Genomic DNA, 26417 nt, shown 5'->3' with positions numbered 1-26417 from the left:
TGCAGTCAACTGCTGTCTCCTGGGGTGCAAACTTAGGGTGGGTGTGATAGGAGGGGATGCTTAAAGTTATGGGGGCAGAGGGAGTTGGTGGGGTGGGAGGGTGAGAGTGCGATGGTGTCAGATGAAGGGGCAGTGAGGGTTGTTAGTTGCAACATGGAGAGACACATGGACATTGGGATTGGGAAGAGGATGTTGGGGAGGTCAATGTGAATGGGGGTGGGATGATCTGGAAGGAAGGGAATGTGCACGATCAGCTGGACATTCTGGAAAGAGAAGGGTTTGTGCTGTAGGGTGATGGTTGGGAGGTTGAAAGTGATGCCGGGGTGTCAATGGTGATAGGAGAAAGGACATGGGTACCTGGGGGAAGGGAAATGTTGGGGGAGCTCATAAAAAAGTGACCGCTACCATAGTTCTCAAATTGAAAGTGAACAGAGCCTGCTCGCTGCAGATTTAGCTGTTGGGCCAGCTGCATGTATGAAAACTGCTTGTGGCTGGGAGGAGAGGGGGCTCGCAAAGCCTTTAGAAGAACACTGAAAGAAAACTGTAGACGATATGCAGTGAAAGTGAATAAATTTGCAGATATTCAGCTAGTCACAATTATTATCTTCACCTATTCAACAAGCTGTGAGCAAACCTTTTGGTTTCTCCAGGCCTTCCACTACTTTTAGGTGCTGCCCTGACATCTACAGCAGGGGTGGAGGCAGCCTGCAGAGTTGTTTGCCCTCTTGCCTTTGGTGACTTCGGCAGTCATTCTTGTATCATTCTGGTGTGGTAAATATGCTAAAAATGTTGAGGGAATTCACCACCATTGTGATTGCTGATTCTATTTTGTTAAATAATGCTGTAAGTATACCTTGTTTATTTCAGAGTTAATTGATATTTATATTTAATTTATGCTGCAAAGGTATCACTTTTCTGAAAATTGTACATCCACTACATGAGAGCTGGCAATGAAGATACATTTTCCAATGCAAGCCATCTCCCTATATATGTAGGAACTGCTGTGACACCAGCCTTTCCGAAGTCAAACTGCAATAAAAAGATTATGTTACGAGGTAAGTTAACAATTTCTTCCCCTTGTTTTCTCCACTTGCTGAAGCAAATCCTTGTGGAAACCCTTTACCCAAGGCAGTATCAGTGTTGAAAAATGAGCATGTTAACTCATCGAAGATTCCAGATGTGACCCTCCCTTCTCTCCTACTATGATGGAACATCACCTTCCACAGAAGCGATGAGACCTGATCAGAACTAGGTTGGAGTTGGAACTAGTGTCCCACTATTATGTAATATAGTGAACTTGTTTTGCCACTATAACACCCAAAATATTTACGTTTTCAAAGATGAATAGAGCATCCAAGGTTAGCATTCATAGGCATCAAAAATCCTGCTTCACGCCACTATTGGGACTTTTGAGCATTTGCTTACCACCTGAGACTGACTCTCGCAGATTATTTATGGTCAATGCATATTGAAATAAATTACTGATTGTATCTTAATGCTACTTCTGCTTCACTGTTATTCCCAATCTGTTTTAACAGCTGTTCTAAATTAAAAAGCATCAACTGCATCTAGATAATGGCAATTAACTTGTTCCTCTGTTAAAAATGCACAGTGCTGGCTTGGTGATCAAAGGGAAATTTGCCATTGTGCCAATCAGCCACTTGATAACCCAGATTAAGCATGAGGTGACATGAATAAGTGAGGAAGTTCCTTCCTACTTTGCATGTCTTTGGAATATCTGTAATTATTCCATTGTGAGTAAGTCATGTTCACTCACTAATGGGTACAAATGGCAAAGAGTTGCTTGTGAAACTTTCCATTATAAAAGCTTAGTAGTCCAGGGACAAAGAGATGTTAGCTTGTTTTACAATTTTAAACAAATGGTTTCCCTCCATATTGGTAGACATTAAAAGGTGAATGGTTGCACAAAAAGCCTGTGTGTCGTTTCTCTCATTTTTCACCGGCAATAATTTGTTGGGTTGATTTCTTTTCCATTGAGTGAATCCTTATAAAGTGTTTTGATATTTAGACTTCATTTCTTGCCTGGCTGTTTTATTTTTCCTTTTCTGGGCAGGTTACAGTTATAAAGGGAAGCTACAGGATTCAAGGGGTCAATGTCAAGTCTTGCCACTGAGCAGGAAATGGGTCGCAGTGGGTGGGTCATTCATTTTACACCCCACTATTATTTCCTGACAATTAGCTTGAATAGAAATGATATGAGTGGATTATCTGCTTCAATCTCCTCCTGAATTCCCCACCATCGCTTCAGTCATTCGATTTATACCCACGTGATTTCAAGAAATAATGGAGCGCACTGGATAAAGGGAATTGGGGTTAAGATTACTGGTATCGCATACAAATGAGTTCTTCATGTACAGCCCAGGCAAAAAGGGGCTATCCAGGTTACCACCTCCTTTCTTCTTCCTTCCCCTCTTCCTTCTCTTTCACCTTCTCCTCATGGTCTTGATATCCTCAACTTCTTACCTGATAGCTGGTGGCAACGGCTGTGTCCTGAAGGTGAGGTTGTGCAGCATGCAGCAAACCATCACAAATCTTGACACCCACTATACTGAGGACTGCAGGGATTCTCTCGGGCAGTCCAGACAGCATAAGCATTGTTTCAGCATGGCAATTATCTGCTCTGTCGTATTTTGTGTGGCAGCTTGGCATACATTGTACACATGCTGCCCACAGGTGCATAGGTTGCAATCCAGGGTCATGAACCATGTCATCAGTGGATGGCCCTTGTCATCCAGAAGCCACACTTTGGTTTGCAGCAGTGGCTGAAATACATCTGGCAAAGCAGTCTGCTGTAGAATCATGTCTGTTGCCAGGATACTGTGTGATTCGCTACCTATGGTCACACACCAACTGATGGCAAGGAAATGGAAGGCCTTTCTGTTGGAGTATAGGGTGGAATGGACATGTGGCACCTGTAAGGTGATGTGTGTGTAACCAATGGCACCTTGCATCATGGGGATGTCGGCAATCTAGTGAAGCTGCATGCTCGCTCCACCTGCTGGCTAGAGAGAATGAAATGTAATCAATTCTCCTAGAATAGAGGGCCTCAGTGACCTCCCTCAGCAAACTGTGAGATGTTGCTAACATCTTCAGCTTCAGCCTGGAAGGAACCAAATGCCTAAAACTTCATGGCCACAGTCATCTTCACTGCCATAGGTGATGTAGTCCCTGCCCTGTGGTTGCTACACCTGGTAGATTTCAGTGAAGATGATCTTAATGAAGGACAAACTGTTCCCAGACATTTTTCATCACTGAGGCTCAGGTAGGAGAATTTCTCCCTGAATACCCTGGATGGAAATGGTCTCCTTCTAGGATCTCTTCTCCCCCTCCTCTTCCTCCTTCTCCTCCTCCCTCTTTGGGCATATTATTCTCTCCTTTTTCACCTCTGTTCACTTGCAAAGTCATGCTGCAGGACAAGGGGAATAGAAAATGCTAAATCCATGTGTCTGTGCCGAATCCTTGAAGTCAGGACCAAGTTCTTCAGCATATGCCCACACCACTCCCTATTGGCTTCAGTAACTTTAAATAACTGGACAAACTACCTAACATTTTGACAAACTCAACAACTGCCAGTCAGCAACTAATCTGTAAAGTGAAAGCAGAAAATGCATGAAACCCTCAACAGGTCTGGCAGCATCTGTGGAGAGAGAAGCAGAGTTAGGTTTCAAGCATCTGCAGTAGTTTGCTGTTGTACTAACTAGAAAGTAGGTGATGATCTATTTTCATAGCAATGTTAGGGAATCCTTCCTACTACTGATTGCAGTATGCGGTTAAGGACTCAGTTCTGGACTCCTCCTCTTCTTCACCCCTCTTCTCGTAACTTGACATGTTTATTATGGCCTCTACTCATTTTCCCAGTCAGGCTTCTTCCAAAAGGAGGTGTAGTAGTGTACCCATACCCGGGAACAGATAGTTTTTGCTGAGTTAAAGGTATCTGCATAAACTATCTACCATGCAAGCCCCTTAAAGCAATTGTGGAAAGCACTAACAATGTGTAAAATTGTAGCAACAGCCAAAAGTACTCAGCCAGCAACTAACCTGTAAGTTCCTTTAAATAAACTTGTGTTCAGTTCTGCAAGACAGAATATTGGCCAGAGTTTTAAGCTCCAAAATGGCAGTGTTTCATGTTGATTGAAATCATGATCAGCCTCCTCCAGTGGATGTTTACTGTGAGCTAAAATGCATCTGGCATGCTTCACATCACAAGTGCCCAAGGAATAGGTGCTAATGAGTCTAATTTCTTGCCATTGTGCTCTAGAATTAGACATGTCTCTAGTTAAGCTATACCAGCAGGGCTACAACACTGTCATCTACCTGACAAAGTGAAAAATTTACCAGGTATGTTTTATTCACAAATATGACCAATCCAATCTGGTTAATTACTGCACCATAAGCCTACTCACAATCATCAACAAAGCGATGGAATGTGTTGTTGACCAATGGCACTTGCCGACGAATGACCTGCTCACTACTGTTCAGTTTAGGTTCTAACAGGGTCACTTGCCTCCGGTCCTCTTTATCTCCTTCTCCTCCTCTTTCTCCTAGTGGCTTGACCTGTACTATGTGGATTCTACTCATTCTTCTAGTGAGGTGTTTTCAAGAGGAAGGAGTACTAGTGTACCCGTATCTGGGAACAGCTAGTTTATGCAGAAGCTTCGAAGTCAGCAAATATGGACAAAAGAGCTGAATTCAAGAAGTGAGGCGAGAGTGACTACCCTTGACATCAAGACAGCATTTGACCAAGTGTGGCATCAAGGAACCTTCAAAAAATTGAAGTCAATGTGGATCAAGGGAAAGATCTCCACTGATTGCAGTCAAACTTAGCATAAATGAAGATGATTTTGGGCATTGTACGTCAATCATCTCAGGCCCAGGACATTATTGTAGGAGTTCCCAAGTAGTACCCTTCTATTTTGCAGGGCCAAACTGTTGGAATTCCCTTCCTAACAGCACTGTTGGAGTGCTTTCACCATATAGACTGTAGAGGTTCAAGGAAACAGCTCACTAACACCTTCTCAAGAGCAATTAGAGTTGCACAATAAATGCTGGCCTATGCCAAAGATGCACACATCTGGTGAATGAATAAATAACATTGAAAAAAAATCAGGCAGCGTGTAAAATTGATGATCGACAAATTGGCCCATTTGCCACTCAGTGGGAACAGTTAACATTGATCCCTTCAGATCTTTCTTCACTAGGGCAAAAATAGTTAAAAGAATGACCAGATGGAAGTCCTCAAAAGTAAATATTGTGACATATTCATGAGATAACAAAAATCTAAGGTTGTTTGGTGGTACCGAACTTGAGTATTACTGGAAAAAGAGACATCTAAGCATTTTGTCTTGCATTCATCAGGACAATCACAAGAATACCAATATGAGGTGGAAACCAACAATTTATACTGTATGGGAAGAGAGTGCTGATTGGTTGGCAAGTGGCATTGCCAAGGAGAATGCACAACTGATGGTGACTGACAGTTAACTGTCAAGCATTTTTTTGAAATTTAAACCAGGCAGCTTGACTCTGATTGATCAAGGGGTTTCTCTGAGGAACAAGTCAGAAAATGGCAGTCACTTATTTTGTTTAGCTGAAACAGGCACAATGTGTGTACATGTTCTTTCTATCTGCAAAGAACAGGGTCCTGTGTATTAATAAAAAAAGATTGGGAATGGAGGTGGACAGAACATGAAAATACTGCAAATGGCTTGTGTGCCAGTTTTGCCAGCCCAATTGTGGCATCGGCTATTTTGGCCGAGGTGGGTTGGGGGCTGACAGGGCTGCTTGCAACAACGAGGTGGGCAGCCAATTAGCCTCATTAAGAGTCTTGTTAAGGATTGTAATTCTCCAGATGGCCTCCAATTTCTTGTTTCATCAGTAGGTAGTTTGCTTGTAGGTGGGGTGCTTCATGCATGCCTACAGACCATCCCTGCCTGCCTGAGTGCTTGTTCAGCCAAAGGCTGGCCTGAAGAGGGATTACCCCTATACACCACCACCCTGCCCCTTCCTCCACTCTATCCCTTACCCACAATGATGGCCTGGCTGCTTTCACTGTTTTTTTTAAATTGATTTTCAAAAAAAGTTGGTCAGAGGGTGTGTCCATGTTGAAACAGCCTCTCAGCTACTAACCATTTATGCAGCCAGCTGCTTCTCTGGAGATGAATGGCATCAGATTGGCCCACCAGCTTCAAGAGCCCACTTACCACTCTAAATTGGGCAGGAACCTATCTCCATACTTATTAAGGGGGTGGCCTGCCAAAATCCCAAAGAGTGATTGTTCCCACCTGGGTGTGGGTTCAGGGCACAAAAGCATTCCTGACTCCTGTTTCTCACTGTGCCTATGAATGGAAACTCAGTTACGTGAGAAGGCAATATATATCCAGTCTCCAACCCCAGTGACAACCATGTCAATCTTGTGAACCCCTCCATCTCTTGACTCAGGTGTTGACTCTGCTCCTCACTTTGATCTGAAAGACTGGAGATTCTGGAATGCATGATTCTGAAGCTTGACTACCATTTTTATTTTTATTTTGTTGAACCCTAAAGCTTTCTGTTATTTTTCTTATTTAAGTGGTCCAAGTTCTTGATTATTTAAAGGTGATAAGAGTTGAGTAGTCCATGTTTAAATAAGCAGTTTATAGTTTCCATTAAAATTACAGATAAATATCATACAAATATGTTCAACATTCATCTAATATTGCAACAGAATTTCTTTGTATAAGGTAGGTAGGTGTTATCTAAATAGAGAGATTTTTTTCTAAACAGAACACATTTGTGATTAGCCTATAATGCATTTTACAATACACTATGCATTGATTTAATTCCAAAAAAAAACACAGGTCATTAATAAATCTTCAAGGCATCTTCGACCCATCTCCCAATTAGTTTCAGCTAATTAGGTCAATTGCAGTTCAATTCACGAGCTCCTGGAGTGAGTTAAAATGTCCAGCTGGGTCAGAGGGTCTAAATTCAGTTAGAAAAAAAATGAACAATGGTTCAGCTGTGATGAAACAGAGAGAAGGCTTGTGGCAGAATGGGTCTGACAAAGTGGTCCTTACAGAGTTCTGTCAGCTCATTAGAAACCCTGATAGTAGCCTCCAGGTAGGCAATGCTGTGTGCAAAAGAAAAGCTTTGTATTGGCCACCGTACTGATCATGTTATCTAATTATGATGGAGTTTCAATAACCAGAGCTGGTTTGATCATGGGAAATTCCAGTGGGTTCACAGGACTGACAGTCTATTATGTACAAATGAATGTCCTGAAGTTAGCCAATATTGAATGTGAACATTCTACTGATAACTCATATATCATATGCCCAAACACCAAAGTACTAGATCATATGTTATACCAGTACCATATGCCATTGAAGGAACAGGATTCAAATATTTTCAGTAGAATGGTGTCTCACATAAACTACAATGGTATGTATAGTTAAACTAAAATTCAATGACTTTATCTGTCTGCTTGTATTTTTAGCACTTCTGCCTGAGGACAAATTAAATCCTGGAAAAGAGCATGTGAAATGGTTGAGGCAGCTATGTTACATCAAGTGTTAGGAGATGAGTTCAAGCCTCTGTTTTTACTTTTGTTTCCCCTCCCTCACCAAGTGGTTGAGTTAGAGATTGACTTGTAAAGATTAGGACAAAATATTTAAGGCCTATGAACTAATCTGGGCCCTTTCTTAGGCCCAAGATCGGTGCTACCTGATGGGTGCATGTGCATACCAAAGTTTAAGTTTATTATTGTCCTCCGAATGAGCTACCAGCCCTGGTCACACTTCCATGGGCAGCTTGCTTGAGCGAAGACACCCCTGTTGTGTCACCTGCCTTATGAGCAGTGGCCCTAAGACAAGTCTGTAGGGTGTAGGGGAAATTGAGGATTCCACTCCTGTGGAACTAGAGGCGCACTCCAAAGTCTCCAACTCTAACTCAGAGTTTTGGAGGGTTCCAGATGCAGGGGAATTGGAAGTCCAAGCTTCTCTGATAATTCTTGCATAGTGAGTGCGTGAGGACTTCAGACAGGTCCCTCAGCACGTCCCCTGGGGTACCAGGGTATGACCATCCAGATATCGGAAGTTCTGGGCTATTGTTTTTTTCCCAGGATTCCCTTGTAGTCCCAGCAGCAGCCACTACTTGTTTCTGGCACTGTTGGGGCTACTCAGCTGCTGGTCAAAATCAGATTGGCCAGCAGCTCTTGAGGGTGGGACTTCCTTTCCCTCGGGGGTGGAATAGGTCCTACACTTACCTTGTTTAAGTTGACCTTAGTCTACAATCGCTGTGGGACAGCCTTTTTTAAAGTTTGTGGGCTCAAGACAGACTTTCCTACTGGGGTGGAACGAGCAATAAACACCCTCCCTGTAAAATTCATGCCTTTGGCTACAGGTGTTTACATTATGAGGCTTCCCTCTCCACTATCTGCCTTTTACAAAGGCTGTTAACTCAGTGAAGTCTATAGCATTTAAGGATTGGGTTAGGGAAGTCAAATCCAACATGCTCAGAGAGAGAGCTGTGTCTCAGGAGCTTTCACTCATTACCAGTAAAGCCTTTGGTTATATATCCTGATATATACAAAAATGTTACAGTTCATACCTTATTCTCTCAGGCCATTTATTTAGTAATTTAGGTTACATGTTGAGCATTATGCCCATTTTGCATGTATAAAATTAACACAAAGCAAACCGGTTTAGCAGTGGGACAACCTGCAATTGATCTGTGCAGGCAATAACTCCACTGCTAAAAATCATGGAGCTCTAATTTTAGGCTTTCCAGATGTTAGGCCATTTAACTCCTTCAGGTAGGGAATTAATGCACGTTTTGGGTCACCATTGAAAAATTAGCTGGCAATGAGTGGGTCCAAAAGCCTAGATTGCTCAGGATTCAGAGACCAGTGTGATGGGCGCCAACAGAAAGAAAGAATGAAAGACTTGCATTTACATAGCACTTTTTGTGACTAGGGGACATCTCAAAGTGCTTTACAGCCAATGAATTTCTTTTGAAATGTGGTCACTGTTGTACTGTAAGCAATGCAGCAGCCAATTTGCATATAGCAAACTCCTACAAATAACAATGTGATAATGATCAGCTAATGATGACCTGTTTTTTAATGTTGATTGAGAGATAAATATTGGCCAGGACATCAGGAATAGATCCCCTATTCTTTTTTGAATTGTGCCAATTAAAGGAATCTCTTACATCCACCCAAACAGGCAAGTCAGCCCTCAGTACTACAGAATCTTGTGACTCAGGGACAAGAGAACTATCAACTGAGCCACAGATAACACTTTGAAAGAAAGTCAAAAAAACAAACACAGCCCGGAGGCTGGTGAGCTGCACACACCAACACATTCACACTGGGGAGAAACATTTATATGCGAGGTGTGCGACAAAACATTCTCATGCTCATTTCAATTTTGTGCACACTAAGACATTCACACTGGGGAGAAACTGTACAAAAGTGAGGTGTGTGACAAAGCCTTCACAAGCCCATGGAACCTCCTGGTCAATCAGAAGATCCACATAGCGGAGTAACTCCTCATGTGAGATTTACACTACAGTTATCCTGAATTCTTGACCCACGCTACTTCACACCCACTTGCTTCTATTCCCCTCACCCACCTACCACCCTATCCCCTCACCCACCTATCTGCCACCCTACAAGGAAGGCCTCCCAGAACAGGTACACTTCACATTTCTGAGGAGGCCTGGTTCAGAAGTCCGAAGCTCCAGTGCTAGGCAAGAAAATAGGAGCGGAGTGGCAATCTGACAGTTGTTGCCGCTCCTCAGAAGATGGCCCAGCATGGATACCGGACCAAGGTACGTCTGGGGTTTTTGATCAGGGAGGAATGGCAGACACTGGAGGGAAGAGAGTGGGGGTCTCATTCTGGAGATCAGGGATGGTGGCATAGAGTGGGATACTATCAGGGAGGGTGCCCCTTATGGCCACACAGCACTCCCCAAAAAAAGGAGTTACCCTCCGCTTCTTTCCTACTTTTTAGCCCGAGGACATGAAAGAGTGGGCTGGGCTCCTCCGTGCTGCTTTCCCCCACACAATGCATTGTTGTGGCAGAGACAGAATGCGGCCCCTAATTGATCAGTTAAGGTCCTCAATAAGGGCGGGTGGGCTGGCAGATAACTTATCTGCCCACCATAACATGGTGGCAGCAGGGGGGGTGGCGGGCATGAGGGCGGAGGGCTAGCCGCCCGTTCTATTTTTATGTCCCCCCCCCCACTGCTTGCAACCATAGCTGCTGAGGGGCCAATTTTTTGTGAAAACCTTCGTCAGATTTTAACTCTAATCGGGCTGAGAATGCAATCGCAGCATTGCTCTTTCAATACTGAACTTTCCTATAATTTAAGGTCAACTCCTTCACATAATAGTGCGGTTCTCCTGCTGCACAGTAGATGAAATAAAGGGGTTCATTATCTGATGTCAGCAGCTGTTAATGACTGCAGGGAGACCAGTCTCTTCCAAGGTGCAGCTTTGGATATCCTTCTTAGAAAGTTGTTCTTGGGATGTGGGGAATGCTAATTATGGCTGCACTTATTGTCCACATCCCTGTCCCTCCTGAGAAGGTGGTGGTGGAACATCTTCTTGGTAATTGAGTTGATCAAGTTGTCTGAAATTGGAGTGACATGCAGGTCTAATTGGATAAAGATGGTCATTTTCTTTCCCTGACAAATGTTGGCATATATTTGAGTTTTTTTTTGTTGAAATTCCAGCAGTTTTCATGTTCATTTTTTTCTTGTGCCAGTCCACAAATGACCAGATTTATTGAATTCAATTTCATACCTGTCATGGTGATAATTTAATTCATGATCTCAGGCTTGCTAGTCCAGGATTGTAACTATTTATTTACCATTGGTGAAAAGACAGATGGTCCTGTCTCTCTGTGAAATACTGCTTGGACTGACTGGGTAGAGGTGTGAATGTGATCTCATCTCTGACCAGTTTCTGCCAGCAAGTGAAGAACAAATGTACTGCTTTCTGAATGTTAGCAACCAAAGGGCAGGGTTTTCCTAATTCCTGCCGGGGCTCCAAGCCTGCCTGCCAGCCTTAAGGTTGGACGGGCAGGCCCATTAATTACTTTAATGACTCTGTCAATGACCTCAATTGGCCATTTACAGGTTGGCGGGTGCATAGCGGGTGATTTTGCTGAGCTCCCACCTACCTAAAAATTTAAATGGGGCGCAGTGACATCGGGAGTTCTGCCCAACATCACCGCACGTCATTTTACGCATAGGCGAGTGGCCCCCCCCCCCCCGCTGGGAAAATCCTGCCCTAAGTGAACTCTGGCATGTTTAATATTACAATGCAGCTTTAACAGTACTTCACTGTTAGCTTGGCCAGATCATTTCAGAAACAAAATGTAGAGGGTTCTGGCAACTGTTTACCTATTTTCCAAATGGACGGGTCAGCACAGGTTTCAGTTCTGCAATCCGTATGGAGACCAAGGCAGGAACTTTCACTTATTACAGTTAACTCAGGGAACATACACTTCTACATATTGTAGCCTGGAACTTTGGATAGTGATGGTCAAGGCTCTATTTTTTCCATAACATGGCTGACCAGGAATCTCACCCATGTCTACCAACTGACACTGGCATGTTTTGCAAGTTGATACTCAACCTGTTTTGCTCATGTCATGAACACACCTTCCATGGCCATTAAGTCTTTGGGTGGGATTTGAACCCAGAGCTCTGGCTCAGAGGCAGGGATGGTATACCCAGTGTGCCACAAGACTTCCCACTTTCACTTATAGAATATGGGCTGAAAAGTAGTGATTGTGGATCAATTGCCTGCTATGTACAACACCCAATTTTTCTGCTCCTCCTGACCCCCCACATGGAAAGAATAAAGAGAAAACAACTTCTGTGGGTTACTTCTGGTCCTGTTTCCTTTTAATTCTCCATTGTCCTCATCTGACAGGAAAGTCAAGGAGGCTTCCCAGCTCAGGCCACCAGTTATAATCCAATCAGGTCTTAATGATACTAGCATATCAGTACCTGAGATATGTAGGTACAATCCTAACAGCTTTGGATGGTCTCCTTGCTGGCTGATCAGTAGAGCAGACAAAAATGCTCTTGGTAGTCCAAGTAAGTAGCTTAGGTGATTTTAACTGCCCACCTACTAAGTTTTCACTGGGCAGGTAGAGTTATATTGCCATAATATTAAGTTAAAATACTGGAAATCTGAAACAAAAATAAAAAGTGCTGGAAAAACTCAGCAGGTCTGACAGCATCTGTGGAGAGAAAGACAGAGTTAACATTTCGAGTCCAAATGACTCTTGATAGGGATAGGGTGTGAGTTATATCTGTCCACTCCTCTAAAACATTATTGTTTTATAGCTAGAGCATTATAATAAGTGGGACACAAGGTTTCAATAAACAATATTAGTGGACTTCCATGGCATTGCTCACAGTGAGCTGAAGGTATGCGCTTGGATTGATAATTTAACAGTGGAAATGTCATGTGTGTTTTTTACTGAGAAAAATTAATGGCTGGTTTTCCACAAAGCGATAACTTTACTCATCCACTCATTCATCCATTCACCCATTCACTAATATTCACACTGGAATTTAAACTTACTATGTGACAACTAGTGCCATAAAAAGAGGAGGGAGGGGAGTGGTTTCCAGTCTTGCCCCCAAAGATTCTATGCTGCGATGGAATTCTTGGATTACTGAGAATCACAGATTGCCACTCTGAGCGTATTTTCTGATGTCCGACCCAGTTCCGGAACTCTGGCCAGGTCCTCTGAGCCCCGCTTCTCCCAAAATGCAGTGGAGTAGCTTTGTGGGGATGACTGGACACCACCTCCTACCCCCCTACTCCCACCTCCCCTGGGTAAGTGAGTAGCTTGGTAGGTGGATAGGGTGGTAGGTGGGTGGAGTGGTAGCTGCATAAGGTGGCAGTTGGGTATTATTGTAGGTTGGTGGAGTGGTAGGTGGATAGGGTAGCATGTAGGTAGGGTAATAGGTGGGTAAGATGGCAGGTGTGTAGGGGGTATGTACATGGGGTGGTAGATGGGTAGGGTGGCAGCTGGGTAGTGTGGTAGGTGGGTGGAATGGTAGGTGGGTAGGGTGGCAGCTGGGTAGACTGGTAGGGGAGTGAGGTGGATAGATAGGTAGATAGGTGAAGTGGATAGGTGGGTGAAGTGGGTAGATGGATCAAGGGTAGTTGGGTTGGATCAGGAGAAATAGTTAGGTTGGGGGATGGTCTGCTCTTGTAGGGGGTTAGTCAGGTGGTGGGGGGTAGTCAGGTCTGGTTGGAGTAGCTGGGTCAGGTCAGGAGTGGTAGTTGAGTGATTGGGGTTAGCAGAGTTGGAGTGAGTAGTTGTGTCTGATCGGGGGGGTGTTGGTCATGAGTCAGTGGTAGCCATGGGTCAGGGGGTAGTCGGGTCGGAGGGGTAGTCAGGTTGGGCCAGGTCGGGGGTAGTCAGGGGGTCAGTTGGGTAGCTGGTGGTGTCAGAGGGGTAGTTGAAGGGGGAGTTGGGGGTCAGTGTAGATGACTGAGTGATCAGTTGTATAGTTACCCAGGAATTAGTCTAGGATTTTTCTGTCCAATATTTCCTGGATAACTATCCAGGTAAATCCCATGGAACTATCCGAAGTCTCCCTAACTCAGGCATTCATAAAGGGTTCAGGGGAATTGTCTGTTAGAAGTTCAAACTTCCCAGGTAATTCCCTCGGATGTCAATGCATCGGGACTTCCACGGGGTCTGGACTCTGACAATCTGGAGACTGGAAAATCTGGGCCAATATTGTTGTCTGACGCATAATTATAATTGTTATGTAATTAAGGAAGAATTTGGTCTCTGATTCTTTTTTGACATTATTATAAAAGAAAGGGAAAATTAATTATGTAAAATTAATGTGAGGGTTGAAATTGTGCAGAAATAGGTGAAGGTTTAATGTAATGGGTTGTGATTTGATGCAATTGACAAAATAAATTAAAGTGACAATGGGAGGTGTGTAAAGTGCAAGTTTTTATTATTCTTTCATGGGATGTGGGCATCACTAGCAAGGCCAGCATTTGTTGACCATCCCTAAATGCCCTTGAGAATGCATTGGTGGGAGGTTCAGTGATGGTAATCCGATTGAATGTCAAGGGGAGATGGTTGGATTCTCTCTTGTTAGAGATGGTCATTTTCTGGCACTTGGGTAATGCAAATATTACTTGCCACTTATCAGCACAAGCCTGAATGTTGTTCAGGTCTTTCTGCGTAGAGACACGGACTGCTTCAGTATTTAAGGAGTCGCAAATGGTACTGAAAATTGTGTAATTATCACCAAGCATCCCCACTTATGACCCAATGATGAGCAAAGGTCATTGATGAAGCAGCTGAAGATGGTTGGGCCCAGGACCTACCCTGAGGAGCTCCTGCAGCAATGTCCTGGGATTAAGATGATTGGACACCAACAATCAAATCATCTTCCTTTGTGCTAGGTGTGACTCCAACCAGTGGAGAGTTTTCTCCCACTCTCATTGACTTCAATTTTTCTTGGGCTCCTTGATGCCACACTCTGTCAAACACTGACTTGATGTCAAGGGCCGTCAACCTAACCTCACCTCTTGAGTTCAGCTCTTTTCTTTATGTTTGGACCAAACTGCAATGAGGACAGGAAATGAATGGTCTTGGCAAATCCCAAAAGGAGCATCAGTGAGCAGGTTATTGCTGTGTAAGTGCTGTTTTCCCGCACTGACGACGATCCCTCCAATCATTTTGCTGATGATCGAGAGTAGACTGATAGGGCAGTAATTGGGCAAGTTGGACTTCTCCTGCCTTTTTGTGGACAGGACATAACTCGGCAATTTTCCACAGTGTCGGGTAGTTAGTGTTGTTGCTGTGCTGGAATGGCTTGGCTAGTAATGCGGCAAGTTCTGGAGCACAAGTCTACTGCCAGAACTTTGTCAGGGCCCATAGCACTATCTATTGCCTTCAGCCATTTCTTGATATCATGTGGAGTGAATCAAATTGGATGAAGACTGGCATTTGTGATACTGGGGACCCCAGGAGGAGACCGAGTTGGATCATCCACTCCGCAATTTTGGCTGTAGCTGGTTGCAAGTGCTTCAGACTTGTCTTTACATTAATGTGCTGGGTTCTTCTATCATTGAGGTTGGGGATATTTGTGGCACCTCCTCCTTTTGTTAGCTGTTTAATTATCCATCACCATTCATTTGTGCTAGGTGTGACTCCAACTAGTGGAAAGATTTCCCCTGAGCCTCAATGACTTCAGCTTTTCTCAGGCTCCTTGATGCCACACACGCTGACTTGCTGTCAAGGAGGGAGGCAAGTGGCATAGTGGTATTGTCACTGGGCTAGTATACTAGAGACCCAGAGTAATGCTCCAGGGACCTGACTTTGAATCTCACCACGGCAGATGGTGAAATTTGAATTCAGCAAAAATATGGGATTAAAAGTCTGATGATGACCACAAAACTATTGCCAATTGTTGTAAAAACCCATCTGGTTTGCTAAACTCCTTTAGGGAAGGAAATCTGCTACCCTTACCTGGTTTGGCCTACACGTGACTCCAGACCCACAGCAATGTGGTTGACTCTCAACAAGGGCAATTAGGGATGGGCAATAAGTGCTGGCCAGCCAGAGATGCTCACACCCCATGAATGAATAAAAAAAATGACTATGTGGCAGGACTGCAGAGTTGTATTATGATCTATTGGTTGTGGGATCACTTAGCTTTGCCTATCGCATGCTGCTTATGCTGTTTGGCAGGCAAGCAGTCCTGTGTTGTAGCTTCACCAGTGTGACACCTCATTTTTAGTATGCATCGTGCTGCTTCTGGCATGCCTTCCTGCACTCTTCATTGAACCAGGGTTGATCTTCTGGTATAATGGTAATAGTTGAGTGAGGGATATACTAGGCCACGAGGTTGCAGATCGTGGTTTAATACAACACTGTTGCTGCTGATGGCCTTGGTACCTCATGGTGCCCTGTTTGGAGTTACTAGGTCTGTCCTAAATCTATGTGTTCTAAATCTGATTAACAATAAGATTAACATTTCTTTCATCATTTTCATTTTATGTGGAAGAATTTTAAGTAGTAAAATTGATGCAAATTTTCTCTCATAACATCTCAGTTACTTTTGAGACCTTGCTGTGTGCGAATTGGCTCCTAAGTTGGCCTACATGCTAACAGTGCCTATACTTAAAAATAATTTATTGGTTGTGAAGTACCTTGAGGAATGTTGAGGATATTAAAGTTACTGTATAGATATAACTTGCTTTTCATTATTTATTATGTGTATACAGATAGCAGGCAGGAAACAACATAGTTGCTGAATGGAATTGGTAAAAAGCATATGGCAGAATCTTTGGCTCTGCGAGCGGGGGCCCGCTTGCCGAGGCATAAAATGATGCATGATGACGTCGGGCATGCATCCCGACATCACCGCGAGTCATTCAGATTTTCAGTTCAGCTGGCGCGCAGCCAATTCGGCTACATGCCCGCTGAACTGTCAAAGGTCTATTAAGGCCATTTAACTGTCAATTAAATCAATAAACTGAGCTGCCCATCCAACCTGAAGGTTGGCGGGCAAGCTAAGTGCCCAGGCGGCCTTTGCATTTATCATGGAACCTCAAACATGGGCAGGATGAGGTTTCATGAAGGTTTTTAACGTCTTTTAAAAACTTTTAATAAAATTAATATTCCTGATCCAGCTCACGTGACAGTTTCACATGAGGGGACATGTCTTAAAAATATTTTTTCCTTTATTAAATTTCTTTGCACTTAAACCGATCTCCCTAAGGCAGCTGTGTCTCAGGAAGATTTCTGCATTCTTTCCCATGCATGCATCACACTGGGAGGGCCAAGTAAGGCCCACCCAGTGTGGCACATAAAATGGCGGTGTGCAACTGATTGCGGGGGGGCAATTGGCTATGCGCAAGCCTGGTCCCGCTCCCGCCTAACCCCCCGATGGGGAGAAAATTCTTCCCTATGTGTTTGTTTGTGTAGTTAGCTTTGTTATTTAATTTAAGAAGGCTCAGGGACTTTTAAGGTTAGCGCTAACTGAAGGTTTTTAATTCCAATTCCCCTTCCCCTCAGTTGATCAGATGTTGGTGCATGTTGTAATATGGTTCAAATGGTGCAGCTGCTCTAAGGCACCTGACAAGTGGTTACTATTCATTTGTTAACCTAAACATTGGAAGGTTATCTTTTGCTGCTATGATGGATATTTCTGATCCTGCCTTCGCTGAATCTACGCACATTCGCCGTTTCAAAAGAAGTGCTCAAACTGCTTTTGAAGTCCCATCACTATTATTACTTACATAAAGTATCAACCAATGCTTTGCATACAGCAAGGTCACACAAACAGCAAACAATCAGTTACTCTGTTTTTAATGGTGTTGGTTCAGGGGAATAAAATTGGCTAGGGCACCCAAGCTGGGACACTTGGTGCCCAGACCATCTTCCACACTGGCACTGACCAGCTGAGGTCAATGCCGATGTGAGGGCTTGCTGGTCAGAGCGCATCCTGGAGGAGGCTCTCCATGAGAGTTGCCGCTCTCGCCATGGAAGACACATGGCGCTCGGACATGTGGCTCATTGCTTCAGTGATCGTCCGCGTAGACTCCTCAACCACAGAGACCAAGCCAAGCATTGCCTCATGTATCTCCCCTAAATGCTCCCGCACACGCGGCTGCATTTCCTGCTCCTGCTGCATCGCAGACGACTCTTGAGGCACATCATCAGGCACCGACTGAGCATGTGCCTGGTTCCCCACAGTCCTCTGACCACTGGCACCATGGGCACACTCTGTCTCTGCCAGCTCCTCCAGCGACTGTGAAGTGCCCTCACCGCTGTGCCCCGGGATACTAGCCGATGTTCGAATTCCCACCGAGGTGCTAGTATCTGCACTGGTGCCTGCCTGGCAGAGATGGCGTGATGCTGGTGAGACTTCAGACCTCTCAGGTGTGAGATGGAGCCTCTGCTGGTCCTCCTCCCGGCCCTGCTCCGATGATGCTGAAAGGAAGAACAAGGAAAGTAGATCTGTTAAAATGGAGACAATGACAAAATCCATCACTGTCCCCCGGGTCACTATGCGCTCATCCTTTCATAAGCAATGGTCAAGCCATGTTGCAAAATTAAATCACTTAACATTCAGCGGTGCTATGGCTGTTGGGAGAACAATGCTGACCTCACTGCTCGCCATACAAACCTGCCCGTGGCACCCTAGCCTCACCGATACCTGTAGACCTGGGCGCATGGCACCTCTCCAAATCCAGGGCCTCTTGCCCAAACCAGCTGAGAATGGCTAACTGCACTTGGCCGTCGCCAGTCCTCGCACGCTCTGCAGCATTATGAACATCCTTCTCCTGAAAATGAGAGACGAGCATTGATTTGTACAAATTGCACATGGACTCTCTTCGCGCACGGCCCACCCCAACCAGAGTGGGACATTTCAGGGCTCCAGAGCCTCCTCACCCCGATGCTGCCAAACACTCACACAAAGATGTTAGGCCTGTCCACGCCCCCCCACCACCTTGGCCACATGCTGCCTACATCACATTAGGAACCACATGGCCTAACCTTCAATAGCAAGGAGACGCAAGCATGTGGAGCACAGAGGGCAGCAGATGGTTTGTTGCCACACCACCTTGAAGCTTCCCTCCCACCATCTCACCATCTTGGCTTGGACATGTCTTGGAGTTCCAGCACTGCGCCTGGGTGCAGCTCCTCCTGGTTGCCCCCAAAACAGTCATGTGGGTCTCAGTGTACCATATGCTGTGGGTGCAGAACCCATCTCTTCACCACCCTCTCAGGCTGACCTCAGCATGGGTAATATCTGCTGGCCCACCCAGCGAAGGACACATACCATCAATGATTCAATGCAGTCACTACACTCAGACTTGGTGGGGAGCATGGGGCAGCAGGGGAATGCCAACCTGCTGGGTTAAGTGACCAATGCCAACATTGTCCTCACCCTGCCAGAGTGCAACAAGTTGTTGAAGCGCTTGCGACATTGGATCCAGGTGCGCCGCACCACGTCTTGGGAGCTCACCACCTCCTCCACCTTCTCCCAGGCACATTTGGTCATGTGGGGGGGCCGCCTCCTCCTCCTGTCCTGGGGAACCAGCACCTTCCGCCGTGCTGCCACCTCCTCGAGGAGGGCAGCAAGGCACTCATCAGAAAATCAAGGGGCACACTGGCCTCCCAGTCTATCCTACGGCCTGGCCTGCCCTGATGGCCTACCCTCCGGACTTGCATAACCTCCATTGCCCCTCTGCAGAGCTTTGCACCCAGCCATTGAGAGCAGCCTTTACAAGGCTGCCAGGCCTTCCTTTATACAGGCCTGCCGCTGCCCGCCCACTCCTGCTATGCACAGGAGGCATTAAGTACGCTGGGCGGGCCTTAATTGGGCTGTCCACAAAAAACTAGCGGTGCAGACCCGGTTGCGAGCGACGATTGGGTCCGTGCCTGCCCGTGCCCACTCCTGCTCTGCCCCTGTTAGTTAGCCAATCTTCTATCCACACTAATATATTAGCTCTAAACACCATGAGATCTTATCTTATGCAGTAGCATTTTATATGGCACCTTATTGAATTCTTTTTGGAAATCGAAATGGACTACATCTACTGGTTCCCCTTTATCCACCTGCTTGTTCCATCCTCAAAGAACTCTAAAAAAAATTTGTTAAACATGGGGCAGGAGTTTACTCCCGATGTCACCGTGCCCCATTTAAATTTTTTTCGGAAGGAGGGGGCACAGCCAAATCAGCTGCGCGCCTGCTGACCTGTCAATGGCCAACTGAGGCCATTGACAGATCATTTAAAGTAATTAGTGGACCTGCCCGTCCAACCTTAAGGTTGGCGGGCAGGCCAGGAGCCCCGGCGGGAAGTGGAAAAAACATTAAACCTCAAACAGGCGGGATGAGGCAGCACTTAGCCTCAGGGAGATGAGTGTGCTCTTTTGTGTGCATGCGCAAAAGAGCGCACTCTCAGGTTTAGGGACTCCCCCCCACCCGCACAGGGAGTGCACAGCGCTTCCCTGTGGACATCATGCTGGGCGGGCCTTAATTGGCCTGCCTATGTAAAATGGTACCTTGCCTGCAATTTGGGGCGCCGATCGGAAGTGCGCCAGCACGCACCCGCCCATCAACCTCCCCCCCGATGGGGGGAAATTCTGCCCATGTTTTCCATTTCACAAAACCTGCTGCTTGATTGTATGATTTTCTAAATGTCCTACTACTGTTCCCTTATTAATAGAATCTAGTATTTCTCCACAGGCAGATGTTTGGCTCATTGGTCTATAATTTCCTGCTCACTGCCTCCCCTTTTTCTTAAATAGAGATGTTACATTTGAGGATTTCCAATCTGCTTGGAAATCAAGACTGGCATCAAATTGAAAGAGGAAGCTTAGAATGCTGTGATAGACCAGAAGATTGGGACATATTTAGAAACCATTAAAGGATAACTAAAAAAACAAAGAGGAAAAAATTAGCGTATGAGAGAAAAATACAAAAACAGACAGTAGGAGCATCTACAAGCATATAATAATGAAAGGAATAGCTAAAGTAAGCATCGGTCCCTTAGAGGATGAGACTGGGGAATTAATAATGGGAAACAAAGAAAAGGCAGAGACTTTGAACATGTTTTTTCATTTCTGTCTTCACAGTAGAAGACATGGATAACAACCCATGAATGCTAGGAAATCAGGAGGAAAAAGGAGGGGCAATTTTGGAAGCTTACAACAAATGCATCCATTATCTCTACCATTAATTCTTTTAAGACCCTATGATACAGGCCATCAGGTCCAGGGGACTTGTCAGCTTTTAGTCCCATTGGACAGAATTTTGCCCTTTGTGGGCAAGCGGGCCCCACTGGCTTGGCAGCGGGCGGGCAGCTGACCCCCGCAGCCGAAATGGGGCCTGCCGCCATTTTGAGTGGGCAGACCAATTAAGGCCCGCCCAGCGGGCTGCTCAATGGGAAGCGCTATGCACTTCCTGTGAGGGGCAGGGGTAAGGGATTCCCCAACTGTCAAAGTGCGCTGTATCGCGCACTGCTCCCTGAGACTAAGTGCTGTGTCAGGGAGATTACTGACCGTCTAAAAGACTTTAAAAATAGAAAAATAAAAAGAATATTAACATGTCCCCCTCATGTGACAATGTCACACGAGATGGGACATGTTAATAAGAAGCACAGAAACTTTATTACAGTTTTTAAAAACGGACATGAAACCTCGTCCCGCCAGTGGGTGAGGTTTCATGTTTTTTCAGAAGCATCAGCTTCCTTTGTGCATTGGACAGACTGTATAGCCAGCACAAACCCCGGGAGGTCAATCTCTGACAGTAAAAATAAAGATTTTTTTTAAAAAAATGGAACATAAGACAAGGTTTCAAGAATGATCAAATGTCCAGTTTGATCCTGTAATGATGAAAATAATATGAAAGCTTAGCACTCTAAAGCCAGGATTGAATATCATTTTATCAACATATTTTGTTCTGCTTCTTCTAAAACATGCTACCTTCAAATATTAAAGATCCTTAGATGAGTATATCATAAATTTTCATAAAGGAATATTTTTACTTTTATATTGTGTGTAGAGTATTACAATGATTTTATACTGCTACATCAAAATTAGCTTTTCTTTCACTGGAACCTGCTTCTTGACTTGAGTCATTCAGTGATCAGCAGCTATGGTATTAAGGAAGGGAGGGGTGGCACAATTCCACCCACAGTGGGTAAAGGGCAGGGGAGGGCGCGAACCCAATCAGCGCCCCCGATTGGGGCCGCGCCGCCATTTTATGTGGGCGGACCAATTAAGGCCTGCCCAGCATGACACTCACCCAGAAGCACTGAGCGCTCCCTGTGCAGGCATAGGGGGGATTCCACGGACAGAATTCTCCGTTCGGTGAGTTGGGGTGGGGCCCACTCGCCAACATGTAAAATGACGCGCAGTGATGTCGGGCAGACGTCCTGACGTCACCGCGCGTCATGTAGATTTTCAGCTCAGCGGGTGTGCAGCCAAGCCGGCTGCGTGCCCGCCAAACTGTCAAAGGCCTATTAAGGTCATTTAAATAGTAATTAATTCAATTAGCTGAGCTGCCCATCCAACCTTAAGGTTGGCGAGCAGGCTAAGAGCCCAAGCGACCTTCCCATTTTTCATGAAACCTCATCAACGGGCGGGATGAGGTTTCGTGAAGTGCTTTAAAAATAATCCTTTCACATGTCCCAGCTCATATGACAGTGTCACATGAGGGAACACGTTTTAAAAGTTTTTATTTCCCTTTATTTAAATTTACACTTCAAACCGATTTTGCCAATGCACCTCCATGCCTCAGGGAGATCTCTGCGCTCTTTAACGTAAATGCGCAAAAGAGCGCAGGGAACGACTCAGGGAACCCCCGCCTGCACAGGGAGCGCTCAACGCTTCTGGGTGAGCACACGCTGGGCAGGCCTTAATTAAAAACTTTTAAAACATGTCCCCTCATGTGACACTGTCACATGAGCTGGGACATGTCAAAGAATTATTTAAAAATTTTTTTTTGAATTTTAAAACACTTCATGAAACCTCGTTCCGTCCGTGGATGAGGTTTGATGAAAAATGTGAAGGCCGCCTGGGCTCTTCGCCTGCCCGCCAACCTTAAGGTTGGGCGGGCAGCTCGTTTAATTGCTTAAATTTGTTTTTAAGAGGCCTAAATAGGTTTTTGACAGTTCGGCGGGGTGCGCTGAACTGGAAATCTAATTGACACGCGATGACGTCAGGACACCCGCCCAATGTCACCGCGTGGCATTTTACGCCTCGGCAAGCGGGTCCCGCCCCCACTCGCCGACTGGAGAATTCAGCCCCATCTATCTGTTCAGGTGACTGATTGTGATGCATGGACATTTTTTTCTGGATTTAAAAAAATTTATTTGTTGGTTTAAAGTCTTCAACTCCCTGAGGCAGCTCTCTGCCTTCAGGGAGCTTTCATTCAGCTCTCGCCAGCGCCCGTGCTGACGTCAGCACCCACCCTCCTCTCGCCCCCTACCACGGGAGTGCTGAGCATTTCAGGGTGCGCTTGACACTGGCTGTTATTTGGCCAGCCCCAGTGTCAAATCGCGGTTGGGGGCCAATTGCGGGCAGCAGTTCCCCGGCCACTCCCGGGCCTGCCAATCATGCTGACCTAAAAACCCTGCCCGTGGATTTATGAAAGTGGAATCATATTTGACAAAGCTACTGGAGCTTTTTGAGGATGTAACATGTAGAATAGATAAGGGAGAACCAGTGAATGTGGTATATTTGGATTTTCAGGAAGCTTTTGATAAAATCCCACATGAGAGGTTAGTGTACAAAATTAAAGCACATGGGATTGGAGGTAATATACTAGCATGGATTGAGAATTGGTTAGCAGGCAGGAAACAGAGATTAGGAATAAATGTGTCCAGAGAGGGGAGGGGGGCGGGGGTGTGGGTGTGGGGGCTTCCTGAGGTTGGGAGGTCTGAGGTCTAGGGGGGCCAAGGTCTGGGCTGGGTCTGAGGTCCGGGCAGGAGCTACGAGGTTTGGACAGAGGGGCCGAGGTTGGTGGTGGTGGGGTGTGAGGGGGGGGTGCAGTTGTCATTGGAGGGTTGGGAGAAGCCCTTTGGGATAGGTGGGGGGTGCAGGGGCGTCCCCTGGGGTCGGTCTGAGTCTTTACAATAGTTACTCAGAGGTTAGAAAAAGTTTTAATTCTTCTAACTTTTTCTTGGTAACTATTGTCATAATCCCAGTGGAACTATCCAAAGTTAAAACGCATTTTCGGATGGTTCCCAGCACAGCACAATTGTCCAGGGGAAGTTAGCACTTCTGGGCAACTGCTGTGCAAACCCTTATCTGGGAACTTGCCAGAGGGATTCCCCATGCATCTTTGGGGTATCCCCCAAATCCAATACTGGGGCCCACAGAAGTTACAAGCCAACGTGTCCAGGTAGCTTTCCCCATCACTGCATAAGGATGCCAGCAAGGGTAAGAAAAGTTTGTGACCATAAAATGGTGGCTACTCTCAACACAAAGAGGAGGACTTCTTTACCCACTGTGGGTGGAATTGTGCCACCCCTCCCTTCCTTCCCTTAATACCATAGCTGCTGATCACTGAATGACTCAAGTCAAGAAGCAGGTTCCAGTGAAAGAAAAGCTAATTTTGATGTAGCAGTATAAAATCATTGTAATACTCTACACACAATATAAAAGTAAAAATATTCCTTTATGAAAATTTATGATATACTCATCTAAGGATCTTTAATATTTGAAAGTAGCATGCTTTAGACAAAGCAGAACAAAATATGTTGATAAAATGATATTCAATCCTGGCTTTAGAGTGCTAAGCTTTCATATTATTTTCATCATTACAGGATCAAACTGGACATTTGATCATTCTTGAAACCTTGTCTTATGTTCTTTTTTTTAAAAAAAATCTTTATTTTTACTGTCAGAGATTGACCTCCCAGGGTTTGTGCTGCCTATACAGTCTGTCCAATGCACAAAGGAAGCTGATGCCACCTAGTGTGACTATCAGTTTGTGTCGTATCATTTTGCAAAAGCTGAGATTTCACATTTTTTCTGAATAATTTCCCAATAAGAGCATGTTTTCATTACCACTTTTTTACCCTTCCTTTCAAAAAGACATAAGTCTACCTGGAGTATAGTTTTGTGGGCATGGGAAGCCTGATGTTAATTCAGCCAAATGCACATTATTCATCTGCGATACTTTTATGTCTTGAGCCTATGAGTTCACTAGTCAAGTAAACTCAAATTGCACGCCTTCATATACACGTGTTGGTTGATGCTCGCTATCAGTAACAGAGAGAGACCGACATAAGAACAAACTGTGATTGTTTATTGCCTCAGAAGGCAGAGCACTAAATCCTTGCATGCTCCCACAACCACCTCTAACTCTAGACTTAGTTAACCAGTGCTATACAGTGATTGATCAGTACTGTCACATGGATCGTCCACTTGCATTCTCTTAAAGTATATTGTACTCCATTTTACCACATCCCTCCCCTTTTACTTAAAAAATACAGTTGACAAAATTAGTAACATGTGAACTATTTATACTAATAATTATTTACAAATCAAGTCTGTCAGGAGGCTTTCTCAGACATGTTGAGCGTCTCAGCTCAACACCCTCGGCTGGTTTTTCTGAGACCTCCTTTTCAGGGGTCAGTTGTCCATTAAGCTCCTTAGTGGAAATTGGCAGGTTTGCCTTCCCGACCTCTTCTGGTCCCCACAGGCCCCACCGGTGCTCCCAAATTGTGTGACCTGTCTGCGACATACGGAACAGACTCAAGCGTAGATGATGACTGCATTTCTTCTTGAGGGACTGGCATTCTTTTGCGGAGATGATCCACATGTTGCCTAATTATTCAGCCATTTACCATACCTTATAGGAGAGGGGTCCAGTTACTGCAATAACCTTGCCTAACAGCCCATTGGGCTCATCTCCAAAGTTCTTCACGAGGACCACATCTCCCGCCATGAAAGTTCTTTCACAACCATGACCATTGTGCCTGGTCTTCTGCGCCTCTTGTCTTTTCTCCACCCTACTCTCTAAATTCGGCTGGATAAGGGTCAGGCGGGTATGGAGATGTCTCTTCATTAGTAGATCTGCAGGGACAATGCCAGTCATCGTATGTGGTGTAGTCCAGTATGCGAACAAGAATCGGGACAATCACATGCCCGTGGAATCCATTTCCATCTTTTTCATTCCAGATTTAAAGGTTTGGACTGCCCAGCCATGCTATTCGATGCTGGGTGGTAACGTAAGGTTTTGATATGGGTAATGCTGTTAAGAACCTGTGGAACTCCCTGCTGGTAAAAGCAGTCCCGTTGCCAGACATGAGGACCCCTGGCAACCCATTCATTGCAAACCTCAGCCACAAATGGTCTATAGTGACAGCTGACATGGGTGCCTGGACTTCATGGATGTCCATCCATTTGGAGTGGGAGTCAATCAGTAAAACAAGCATTGTGCTCAAGAAGGGGTCCACGTAATCAAAGTGGAGGTGGACCCATGGCTGCCCCGGCCATTCCCATGGGTGCAATGGAATTAAGGAGGGGAGTATTTGCACCTGCTGACATTGAGGACAGCTTTTGACCAGGATTTTGACATCCAAGTCCATGCCTGGCCATCACAAATAACTGTGCGAGCATCTTCATTCTGCTAATGCCTGGGTGAGCGCTATGAAGCTCAGCTAATAATGCCTTCGGCCCCTTGGGGGAGCACGATGGCCCTTGCTTCCCAGAGTAATATGCTGTCCTGGCAGGAGAGCTCATATTTGCGATCAGAATAGGGCTTCTTCTCCTTAGATTTAGGTCCACCTGACCAACAATTCAAGACCTGCTCCCGGACATTAGGCAATAGTGGGTTCCTGCTTGCCCACTCACAGATTTGTCTGGTCTGAACAGAGGAGGAATCCA

Source organism: Carcharodon carcharias, chromosome 5, assembly GCF_017639515.1.
Source record: "Carcharodon carcharias isolate sCarCar2 chromosome 5, sCarCar2.pri, whole genome shotgun sequence".
NCBI classification, from domain to species: domain Eukaryota; kingdom Metazoa; phylum Chordata; class Chondrichthyes; order Lamniformes; family Lamnidae; genus Carcharodon; species Carcharodon carcharias.
This window is presented reverse-complemented; position numbering follows the sequence as displayed.